Source organism: Martes martes (assembly GCF_963455335.1).
Source record: "Martes martes genome assembly, chromosome: 3".
NCBI lineage: Eukaryota > Metazoa > Chordata > Mammalia > Carnivora > Mustelidae > Martes > Martes martes.
In genome coordinates, this window is record NC_137890.1 from 189,883,726 (window position 1) to 189,897,290 (window position 13,565).

The window sequence follows — 13,565 nt, forward strand, 5'->3', positions numbered from 1 at the left end:
CACATTGTCATCTTCTGATCAATAATGATTGCATAGGTCCTTGCTTTCTAATAGGTCTGACTTTAACAAAGTAGGGCCATCGTGTTTGATATGGTTGTGCGCCCGTCTATTTAATATCAAATTCAAATAAAATGAGGAACTTACAGCATGAAATCAGTTGCTAGTTTCAAGGAAGACCTCTTTCACCTTTGAAAATGTTATCATATTTAAAAAGAGAGAGACCAGATTTCATACTTTGAAGTTGCATTTATTTCTTGACTCTGTGAATAATGTCATTGGAGAGATGTCTGAATGCTGATAGATTAAACCCAGCAGCAGCTGAAGTATAACTTTATTCTTTCACAGATCATTTTAGATGCAAAGACTAAAAATGAGAAAGGAAGGACGGTGGAAAATGGAGAGTTTTAGAGCTCTGATTTTGTAAGAATCTAATTTTATAGTGTAAGGTTAGAAGGGTAAGTCAAGAAAGGAGTATAAACCCTGCCGTCATAGACTGATGCAGAAGTTCCACTCTGAAATCTATTGCTTCTGATGGCAAATGTTTTTCAAGACGGTATTCCTGGTTTTGCGTATTTACTTTTTACTCTATTGTTCCTTGTCTGTCATGTATCTTGGCTGTGACAAAGAGAGATGTATCACCACACATTACAAAATGCTAGGCCTTCCACAAATTTCTGAAAATCAACATCATATTTAAGATGAAAGTCCTATTTGTATTGTATTAGAAAGTAATATTTTTGAAGTACTTTGATACATATCCTCAACTTAAATAATTCTTTCCATTCTTTACAATTTTACTATGCATTTTATGTCCATGAAAGAAGATAAATCACCATATTTAGGATTACAAAGCCCATACTCACAAACTCAAATGTCTCTTTGATTTTTTTTTTTTAAAGAAAGAGAAAGATAATCATCTATTGGAAGCTTTAAGCATTAGTCTACCTCAACATAGACAACAAGGGCTTATACATTATTGAAGTCTACCCCAGCTCTGTTTTCAAATGTACTTGTGATTTAGTAATATAAAAATGTAAAACATTATCCTAACCCTATTCTTTTATCTGTGTTAGTATTTATTCTATTGTGCCAGTAAATTGAATATATTCTGTTTACTCTGTACTAACAGGAAGACATGAAAAAAGTAAATTTAATGTGCAAGGAAAGAAAAATCACAAAATCAAGTGATGCTATCTTATAATGTTGACCAGTAAAATAGTGGTGAATAAATTTTTCAGCTTAACCTTAGATCCTGAATAGTGAAATAGCTGTTATCACATTTACAAATTAGTCCCTTTGAATGGACCCTGCCTTGGCAGATATTATTTTTATTTATTTTTGTGTTTGTTTGTTTTTCATCTTATAAAAGGTATGGTACAAATTAAAATGTTTGAAATAGGCTCTTTGTTGATTTTGAGTGAGAATCAGTAAAATAAGTCTAGTTGTTTTAAAAGATGGCATGCGGGACTCATGAACCGTATTTATTTCTTTATTTTTAAATTTTGCACGCTTTAGTATCCAAATAATCTCAAATGTCAAAAGTAATTCTGTAACTTTATCCTGAATTAGTTCCATGAAAAAAAAACCAAACATATTGATATACAGCAACACAGCTGAATCCTTTGAATTCCTAATAAAGACATCATGAGGCAGTTGGCTTTGCAAGCTCTTTTTTCAGACTTTTCCAGAATATTAGAGACTCATGGGAGGATGAACCAATAAAACCACTCAGATCTTAGGGCACACAAGCTTCAAAGCTCATCAATGTCTCACCATACTCTATTCTCATTTGTAATTCTGGACTACATTTTTGTATTATATTTGGTATTCTCCCTGGACTTTCCCTGCTGTCATTCACAGGTTTTATTCCTCTTGTTCTCTTCTTTATTCATCATAAAATTCTGATTTCTCAATCCTTCTGGCAATGTCTCAAGGCTTTTTTTTTTTTTTTTTTTTGGAGCCATTTTCTATCAACAACAGATCATATTCTTGTTTTACCTAATATTCCCACCTATTTATTCCACTCTGTTTCTCCCAGGCCATAGCACACTGGACAATAGAATTAGAAATTTCAATAGCAACAAAAATTCAAATATATGACTTTTGATGTGATCAAAGCATATGACTGTAGTTACTGTCATCATTAGTAATCAAGTATAGATAACTAATAATACCAAAAGGATGAAGTTAACTAACTATATTTTCTCCTTCTCTCTCTCTCTCTTTTTAAGATTTTATTTATTTATTTGACAGACAGAGATCACAGGTAGGAGGAGAGGCAGGCAGAGAGAGAGAGGAGGAAGCAGGCTTGAGCCTGATATGGGACTCCATCCCAGGACCCTGGGATCATGACCTGAGCCGAAGTCAAAGGCTTTAACCCAGTGAGCCACCCAGGCAACCCTGTATTTTCTCCTTCTCTTAAATTATGGGTTACAACTTTGTCACTTTAATTATTTGCTAATTTGGAAATCTTTAGCATCTGTGCAAATCAGAATTCAATCTATCATATAATTGCAAAAGAAAGGAAAACCTGGATTTACTAAACACAAAAATAATGACTCAATATTAAAGAAGAAAAAAAAAGATTAAAGAAGACCAATGCTACATAGTTAGGATAGAAAATGTAATCAAGTTGTGATATGTCTGATATAATAGAAGGAAGAAGAATGGAAACGGGAAATTCTAGGAAATTTTTATTTTGTTCTGTTTTATATTTCAGAAATTGTTGTACATAGCATGTAAACAGTGATGAAGATGAAAATAGTTGGAAAAAACGAAACAGAAGCGAGTAATAAATGATATATTTGAATAGAATAAATAAAATTGTTGGGAGAAGTAAAAGAAAATTCCAAAAATTCTTCTATAGAAGATAAGAAAAATTAGAAAGGATCACATGCATACCTATTTCTTTTTGAAAATACAGCTGGATAAGCTTTAGCTGTGTAAATATTAAACTAGTTTTCATTGACAAGCCATATGAAAAATGTAGATGACAGATTTTAAGACTTTCAATATATCAGCTATTTTGATGAAGTCACAATGAGATCAGCAGGGATCAGAATTCTCACTTGCTGTATGATAATTGATCTCTAGGGAAGTCTTCTATATATGTCAGTAACATTAGGTAATATTTTACTTAGATTATTTTTATCCCTACTTCTTGATTCATTAATTATCTTAATCAAAAACCTGAAGCTTGGGGCGCCTGGGTGGCTCAGTGGGTTAAGCCGCTGCCTTCGGCTCAGGTCGTGATCTCAGGGTCCTGGGATCGAGTCCCGCATCGGGCTCTCTGCTCAGCGGGGAGCCTGCTTCCCTCTCCCCCTCTCTCTGCCTGCCTCTCTGCCTACTTGTGATCTCTCTCTGTCAAATAAATAAATAAAATCTTTAAAAAAAAAAAAAAACCTGAAGCTTTTGAAAAAGGACATTGATAGATTGGAAACTCAGGGAAATTATACATAATTATGGAAAAAAATTTTCATAAGTTTTTTTGGCAATGTTTGATAAACTCTCAGCCCAGTGTTTGAAGTAGTAACACCAAAAATTTCTTATTAGGATTTTAATAAATCAAACAATATAATACATATGCATTGGGAGGTTTTGAAATGGAACCTTCCAAAAACAGAATTCATGAGATCATAGAGATCATGATGAAAAAAAGTCAGGTAATTTTAGTAGAAAATGTCTATTGGAAAAATGCACACACTAGGCCAACTTTGAAAAAAAAATGTGTAAGTATGGGCAAAAACTATCAAGGTAAAAAAATGCTGAACTTTCTAGTAAAAGTTATAGCAACTGGAAAATATATAGATGAACAGAAGTAGTGATAATAAACAATACAAAAAGAATTTATTCTGAAAAAACAAATAATTGAATATAATAAGGTTACCTGCTTATAAAAGTTATAAAATTTTATATATTTAAAAACATAAACATTATTTCCTTAGATATTTTATGTAATCTGTAAGTTTTATAATGTTTAATATTTTATTTTTATTATTTTATGGGAAGTCACCTATTTTCTGCAAGGTAGAATCACTTATGTTGCGATGCCCTATTTGATATCACTCTAGTAATATATACTAGAGATCACTACCAAATAAAAAAACATATTTTACCCTATTTTCAAAACATTAGACAAATGTCATTTAGGGTATCTAATTAAGTATTATTTGATGTGTAAAATAGGACTGTATATTTATGAAGTCTTATTTGCTAAAGTTTTAAAAATGAGAAAAACATTATGGTATTAAACAATATTTTTGTTTAGGATAATAAAGCTAAATTGAGGTGAAACAATTATTGAAAACTAAATTTTCGATTTTTGTGTACCAGAATGCTATGTTAAATTAACAAAAGATTATGTATGTAAAAACACTTTGCAAGAAGTCTAGCCTATATTCTTTTTCCTTTCCTTATTTTTTTTTAAGATTTTATTTATTTATCAGCAGAGAGAGATACAGAGAGAGAGGGAACACAAGCAGGGAGAGTCAGAGAGGGAAAAGCAGGCCTCCAGCTGAGCAGGGAGCCCGATGCTGGGCTCAAACCCAGGACCCTGGGGTCATGACCTGAGCCGAAGACAGATGCTTAATGACTGAGCCACCCAGGTACCACATCTTTTTCCTTTCCTTAGAAAGATTAATTTAAATTTCTAAATGCAATCTATTGAACTTATAATTTTACAAGTTTTGTTATAAAAGTTACAAGAATAAGAACTTGACACACACAGATTTGTAAGTATATCTTGTAGACTTCTATGCTAAATGAACTTGTATTATCTACAAGTTATAAAATATTTTAAAATAAGATTATCAAATAATCTATGGAGATTTAATACTTGGAAAACCAAAATACAAGTGAAATATATATTTCTAATGAGAATTTATAAAGAATAGTTCTTCATATTCCATTCTAGAATTTATAACTTTAATATATTAAGGTATGGTATCATATAATATTTTGATATAATATGTAATATATAATATGTAATATGTAATATAAGTTTGCCAATACAGCTGAGGATTAGGGGTGCCAAATCCTGTTGTATTAAAAAATCTATGTATTACTTTGACTCCTCAAAAACTTAACTACTGAAAGCCTACAATTATTGAAAGCATTATAATATATAAACAGTGGATTAATACATATTTTCCATGTTTATATGCATTATATTCTGTATTCTTACAATAAAGTAAGCTAGGGAAAATGTTGTTAAGTAAATCATAAGAAAAAACTTTACAGTATTTCCTACTAAAAAAAAATCCACATGTAGGGGCGCCTGGGTGGCTCAGTGGGTTAAAGCCTCTGCCTTTGGCTCAGGTCATGATCCCAGGGTCCTGGGATCGAGCCCCGCATCGGGCTCTCTGCTCAGCAGGGAGCCTGCTTCCCCCTCTCTCTCTGCCTGCCTCTCTGCCTACTTGTGATCTCTGTCTGTCAAATAAATAAATAAATAAATCTTAAAAAAAAAAAAAATCCACATGTAAGTGGGTCCACCCACTCAGCGCTCCTGTTGTTTTAAATGTCAACTGTACTTACCAGGAAAGACAAAGATTGAGGCATTATGACTTAGGTTCAGAAATATGCATTCAGTGAAAGGCCATTTGTCTCTTACTGCTGGAAGATGGGGATACACTTATAGGCCTAAATGAGAGCATTTCAAAAAACCCAGAGCATTATGATCTGGTTACTCTTTGCCACAGTTTTCCAAAAACAATACTAATCTTGTTTCAGAATGAAGTCTCAGATAATAATTTGGAAGATTTTCTCAGGTCGGGCATAATTTTGAGGTTAGTAATAATTATATTTTTAAGAAGCTACAAATAGTTTCTAATGACAAAAAAAAGTCTCATGTGTGTAATATTAAAATATCATTGAACAAGTACTCCGAACAATCTGTACATATTTTCTCTTAATTCAGTAATTACAGGGACACTTGATAACTTTAGTTGTCACTATATGTATTAATTTATGAATAATCCTCGATTACAGTTCATTTACAAACAGAGGTCTGTAAATCTTAACAGGCTATCAAGAATTACTTGAACTAAGGATAAAAAAGGAGTTGGAGAAGCAAGAAATTAGTAAAGGAAATTATGCATTCCTTTGAAACTCAAGTTCTAGTTTAGTAATGAAAGCAAACATGTAGAAACAAAGCTAAAAGTTGAAATTTATAGTGTATAGTTCTCCAGTTGCCTAGTGTTAAGAGCCATATTTTGCTCCTTTTACAGATTTACACAAAGTTTTGATTTACTACTTTTAATTTTTTATTATTTAAAAACTTCAATTCCAGTGTAGTTAACATACAGGGCTGTATTGGTTTCAGATGTACAGTATAGTGATTCAACACTTCTGTACATCACCCAGGCTCATCATGTTAAGCATACTCAATCCCTTTCACCTATTTCACTATTGACTATTTTTTAATTGAAAGTATTTAATGCTTACTTCTGCTTCCCCTCACGTAGCCTCCCCCCCCCAAAAAAAAGGCTTAAGAACTCTATATCAGGGGGCACCTGGGTGGCTCAGTCAGTTAAGTGTCTGCCTTTGGCTCAGCTCATGAACGCACGGTCCTGGGATTGAACCTTGCGACAGGCTTCCTGAGAAGCGGGGAGCCTGCTTCTCCCTCTCTCTCTGCTTCTCCTCCTGCTGATGCTCGCTCGCTCTCTGTCAAATAAATAAATAAAATCTTAAAAAAGGTATTTTTTTAAACTATCATTTGCTTGGCTTAATCTCTTAAATTATCTCTTCATTGTATTGCATTCTTCCAATATGTTTACTGCCACTTTTTTGTCTTTGGCGTTTCATTGTTATCCAGCCAGATTCATTAATTCAGGTGAAATGATACTAAATTTGCTTATCCACATGACTTTCTTTTTGTCATTTCAAGATATTTTATTTTACTCTCTGCTATCTCCCCTTAGAGGACAAGTAGCATAGCTGTCTGCTGAATACTCTGGTTTTCTATAATATGCCTGATCCTGAAAAATAATTATTTAAGGCTGTTTAAGCTATAACAGCAGCACTTTTTGACAGTTCTAGGTTAATGTAACCTTGGAGAGTTTGAGCAGAACAAGAGTTCAACTAGGAAGAAACTTTATTTCTTTTCTCTAATATTTGCTCCACTCCAAGACCTAGCTAATTAAATTTACCTCATCTCTAATGAGGCCATTTTGCTAGGTCCCTCTCCTCAGCCGGCAATTTTTTTCTAGGAGCAATCTGAAAACGGCATGTTTTTTCTTCCATTAAAGCTAACTTAATGCAATATTGCTTACAAAATAATAATTTATAACCATAAGTATTTTCTTACTAGAAACTAGGAGTATGCTGTACTTATAATAAATGTACATAATTATGAAAATAATTTTCCAGTTGTTTTAGGTAAGCATTTAATAAAATTATAATTTATTGATATACTTAAACATAAAAATCAATAAAAATATATTTAATGGAAAAATATACACCCCTATATACATATATAATCCTTTAGCCTTCTTGGATCTTGATGAGATTTTCTTTGAAATCATTTTCTATGGTTAAATGACACATAGAATCATGAAAAGGGTTTAATTTGCAGCTCGAGACACTAGTGTAGAATGACAGAACTAATAACATTAGTTGCAGTGTCTCCCAAAATATTGGAACATAGTAGGTAAACAAAATAATGTATGCTTTGCATAAAGGGAAGTGAAAGAGACATTTGCAATTGGGTCCTCAAGAGAAATTTCAGGCAGCTTCTCCCTTCCTGCAAGAATTTGAATTGGGAATTTGACCACAGCTCCAGAGATTTGGGGTACGGAAAAATAGTCAAAGTCAATCATGTTTCCATTTTCCTTAGCACTGAGGGGTTCAGAGCCTGGCTGAAGCAAGTCAATTCCTCTTGGTAAAGAAACATTAAGTATTTAAAGAGAGCAACAAGAAATGAAACTCTGTTTTTCTCTTGTACTTGAAATGAGTGATAAGTACTGATATCCCTCTTGCTCTTTAGTCGTTTTGCTATAACCACATAAAAAAATCAGTGGTAGGATGAAGCCAGCACCGTAGAGAGCGGAACAGAGACAGATTTGGGTTCTTGATAGCACTGTTGATCTCTTGGACTAACGCTGAATGTCTGTTATTATAGTTAAAAAGCATTCTGTTTGAAAGGGAAGAACATATAGTAAAATTGAAGAAAAAAATTATGATGGAATGGTAATATTGTAACCAAATATAAGCAGCCAAATATAAAACAAACCCAAGCCTATAACAAAAATAATAAAAGTGACACATCTTTAAATAATTTATTTGAATGAAGATACAGAGCAGAATGAAGGGTGATCATTCATCTGGAATTTGTCTGGCATTAGCTTATAAATGTTTGTATTTTAAAAGCCTGTGTTCTGTCTAGTAAGAGACATTGAAGATAATCACTTTGTTATATCTGAGTATGCTTTCTTGCCTCAGATGAGATCACAGGCCTAAATGACACCTGCATTTCCGCCTGATGGAATGCTGAACAGAGGACCTATCCAGCCTATGTCCCGACTTCTCTCCCATAGAAACAGAGATAATACTTGTTACATAGCAATAGAAAACTAATAAGCTGACCATAACAGAAAGAATATCCGAGTTACAATTTTCTCTATAGTTCCAGAAGGCATGCTCGAGACTGGTTCACTGACAAGTGTGACATAGATTTGAAGAATTCAATATATATTTTTGGCCTGTTCCCCAAAACTATATTTTGGATTGAGCTTTAATCAGTCTACTCATTTTGTGGTTGTGACTCTGGATCCATTCTAATTCAAGAACTTGCTTACAGTCAACATTCTACGACTTATGTATATACACAGGAAAATAAATCACAAATTATGCAGTGAAAAAATACATATATATGTATATATACATATACATATATTTAAGTCCATATGTACACATATACAAAGCCATATATGCATACATACATTAAATAATATATAAATTATATAGATTTTGTATCTATATATGTATGTATATATTTAATTGTTTAATTCGAATGAGCATTATTTTCCAGGGGACTGTGTTCCTTAACTCTATTTAAAGCTACCATATCAATAACAGTTTTTCAGTGTCCTACCTGAACATAAAGGCTTAAATTGTAAAAATTCATCCAGGTTGTGATGAAACTTTCTGCATAATTTGACCATGTTGATTGTTTTTGTTTGATAAAAGAATAATAGTAATTTAAAAAAATAAATGATATGCATAGGCTTAGTCATGGGGAAGAAACAGTCTTCTAATTTCTAAACACAGAATAAAATAAGGGTGTGGGAAGCTAGCAATAATGGATTATATTTCAGTTGACACTAAAAAAATATTTAAGTATAGTTGATATACAATGTTTTATTAGTTTCAGGTGCACGACAAAGTGATTTGACAATTCTATATGTTGTGCAATGTTTGCCATGATAAATATTGTTATAATCTATCACCACACAATGTTATTATAGCATTAATGACTATATTCCCTTTACTGTGCTTTTTATTTCCATGACTTATTATTTTTTATTTATTATTATTATTTTATTTATATTATTTCCATGACTTATTTTACCTTTTAATCCCCTTCACCTACTTTACCATCCCCCTAATCCACTTACCCTCTGGCAACCACCAATTTTTCCCCTTTATTTATGAGTATGTTTCTGTTTTTGTTTGTTTTTGATTCCACATATAAAATAAATCATATGGTATTTGTTTTTCTCTGCCTGACTTATTTCACTTAACATAGTACCCTCTAGGTCCATCCATGTTGTCACAAATGGTGAGATCTCATTCTTCTTTTGTGGCTAATAATATTCCTCTTCCATTGTGTCCATGTGTGTGTCTGTGTGTGTGTAACATTTTCTTTATCCATTCATTTGTGGATGGGCATTTGAGTTGTTTACAAATCAAATCTTGGTTGTTGTAAATAATGCTATAATAAACAGGGGTGTGTATCTTTTCTAACTACTGTTTTTGTTTCCTTTGGGTGATATACAGTGGTGAAATTACTGGGTCATATAGTAATTCTATTTTTAATTTTTTGAGAAATCTCTGTACTGTTTTCCACAGTCATTGCCCCAATTTACATTCCCACTAACAGTGTACAGGGGTTCTCTTTTCTCCACATCTTTACCAACACTTGTTATTTCTTGTGTTTTTGACTTTTTTTTTTTTTTTTAACAGTAGCTGTTCTGACCGGTGTGGGTGATACCTCTTTTTTTTTCTGATTAGATTTTGATTTGCTTATCCCTGATGATGAGTGATGTTGAGCATCTTTTGATATATTTGTTAGACACCTGTATGTATTCTTTGAAAAAATATACAGTCCTCTGTCCATTTTTTAATTGGATTATTTGTTTTTTTGGTGTTAAGTTGTATGAATTCTTTATATATTTTGAATAGTAACCTCTTAACAAATATATCTTTTGCACATATCTTCTCCTACTTAGTACATTGCCTTTTTGTTTTGTTTATGGCTTCCTTTAATGTACAAAAGTTTTTTATTTTGTTGTCCTCCCGATACTTTAATTTTACTTTGGTTTTCCTTGCGTGAGAAAATGTGTCCATAAATAAGGCTGAGGACCAAGAGAATACTGCTTGTTTCTGTCTAGGACTTTTATGGTTTCAAGTTTCATATTTAGGTATTTTGTCCATTTGAGATTGTTTTTGTGTATAGTGTAAAAAAGTGGTCCAGTTGCTCTCTTTTGCATGTAGCTGTCCGGTTTTGTCAGCACTATTATGAAGAGACTGTCTTCCCTTTTTTGTCATAGATTAAGTCACCATCAGTTGACTCTTACTAGGTTTCAGTAAAGCATCTAATCATATCCAGGACCTAATCATGTAGATAGGCCAGTATCAACATAACATACTTACTGACAGTTAATAATGATTTATTAAATTAAGATGTGATTTATTTTCTATAGGTGGTTATAAAAAGGGGGAAAAATAAATATTTTCTAAAAATTGAAGATTTTAAAGGAGAGTGATTTATAACCATTTGTAATAAGAGGATATGATTCATCAAGTACCTTTCAATAAGAAGTAACTGCTGAATTAGTGACTTTTCACAATCTGCACAATTAACAATTAAGACAGATCAGAAAAATACCATATTTCAAAGTTTGAAATTGGACTTTTGTTAACATAAAAAACAAGCAAACACTATTATGGTAGAGATACTTTTTCCTTTTTGCTATATGGGTCAAATCCACGTTTTTTAGTTTAACTTACTATTTTCAGGTATAAGATACTTGGGAAAATCACCTGGAATAACGCAAGCACTCATCCACTCCAAGGCTTAGGTTTATATTTTCTGCTGTCTGTTATGCTCTAATTGACCCCTTTATACTCATACACTTAGAAAAACATTCTGAACATTTTACGCAAATGGACACCTCATCACTACGTCACCTTCCCCATCTTTTTTTTTTTTCCTTTTCAATTGTCTTTATGGCCTTTACTTCCATGTTTCTATGCTTTTGTCTCTTTTCTTCAACGTGACAGTATAGGTGTTATAAAACCTAGGGTCAAATACCCTGAAAGTTTAGTTATTCCACAGTATAAGGATACAACATAGTTTTATTAACATAGTTATTCATTGTATACCTATATCTTTGAAATATTGAAAAGAAAAAAAAAGTATTAATTGGAAGAAAACACGAGACAGTAAATTAGGATGTTATACCAAGAGGAAATATCTTTTACAAAAGGCATAATAAAGACTTGCGATTTTTTGTTTTTAGGTTTTTGTTTTGTTTTTGTTTTGTTTTTTGACATAAAAAGTAGAGAGAATCCATTGTCAGCAGATTGGCACTGCAAAAATGTCAAAGTACTTCAGGGAGAAGGAAATGATACTCAAGAGATATTGTAAAATATCTACAAAAGTGAATAGTGAGCACTGGGAATGGTAAATGCATGCTTAAATAGGATTAAATAAATATGATTAAATACTTTTCATTTGTTAACACTACAAAAGTGGATTAAAAATAACAGTGGAAAGTAGCAACCAGGTATTTTAGGATTTATAAGACATTTAGACACAAAATGTATGGGAAAAATGGCACAAAGGCTGGGAAACCTACAATGTAAGAATACTGCAATGAGCTTCTCACGCTGCATTCCGATGGGGATAATGCATGAAATCCAGGGACCAGTTGCAAATTAATAATGGGAATCCCTGAATCCTAGAGCATAGGGTACCTGAGCGGCTCGGTTGGTTAGGTCGATGGCTCTTGATTTAGGCTCAGGTCAAGAGCTCAGGGTCATGGGATTGAGCCCCCGGAGTCAGGTGCGTGTTCAGCAGGGAGTTGCTGGAGATTCGCAGCCTGTCCCCCTGGCTCATGCCCTCTCTCTGTCTCTCTCTCTCAGTCTCTCTCAAATGATAGATAGGTGATAGGACTAAGTCAATAAAATAGACAAACTAGAATCATTAAAAATTCCAACAAAAACCAAGAGTGGCAAGAAGAGAATTTTTTTTTTTTTTAAAGATTTTATTTATTTGGCAGAGGTCACAAGGAGGCAGAGAGGCAGGCAGAGAGAGAGAGGAAGGGAAGCAGGCTCCCCACTGAGCAGAGATCCCGATGCAGGCTCAATCCCAGGACCCTGAGATCATGACCTGAGCGGGAAGGCAGAGGCTTAACCCAATGAGCCATCCAGGTGCCCCGAGAATTTTTTTAAAAAAGATTTTATTTATGTATTTGACAGAGAGAGAGTGAGAGAGCACAAGCAGGGGCAGCTGCAGAGAGAGCAGGAAAAGCAGGCTCCCCACTGAGCAGGGAGCCCTACACAGGGCTCAATCCCAGGACCTTGGGATCATAACCTGAGCTAAAGACAGATGCTTGACTGACTGAGGCACCCAGGTGCCCCAGGAAAAGAATTTTTTTAAAGATAAGGAAGAAATAAAACTAATAATATTGTTATTTTTTCTAAACGTAGTTATAAAAAAAATAGGAAACTAATTCAAATTCCTCTCGGCATTTCTATTAACCAAATTTTAGTACATTTTTGAGGTGATAGTTCAATTTATATATTCTATGTATTTAAATGTTTAACTTAAAAGAAAAAAAACTGATATATTTGAAAATAATTCAAGGTGGTTATTTTGCATCAATATTTTCTTATTTTTCACTTCATGAATATCGTGCTAGGTTGTTGAACAATTTGGTATTATACAACATGTATATGTGTTTTTCTCTTGCTTAAGAGTCATAAAATACGAGTTAAAAGGCCCATCAGTGTAAATTAAAATACAGTAAATTATTTCATATATAGAACTTAAACCTAAATAATTTTTGTGAAAAAGTTACACAAATATAAAAATCATTTGTATATATGGCTTGTTTAGAGAAACAAACAAGAAATGATTGATTAACCAGCACCTTTTGTTATAAAATGTGACACTTCCTTTTCCTCGGAAGCAGCACTGCTGCGTATGTCTGACTCGGTTTTGGCAGCTTGAAGTAGGAGGACTATTTGAAACATCAAAATATCCAAGTAGCCAAGTATATCCGAGAAATATCGGCCACTGACTTTAAAATAAACAAAAGTGGCATTTTACCATGATTCTGTTC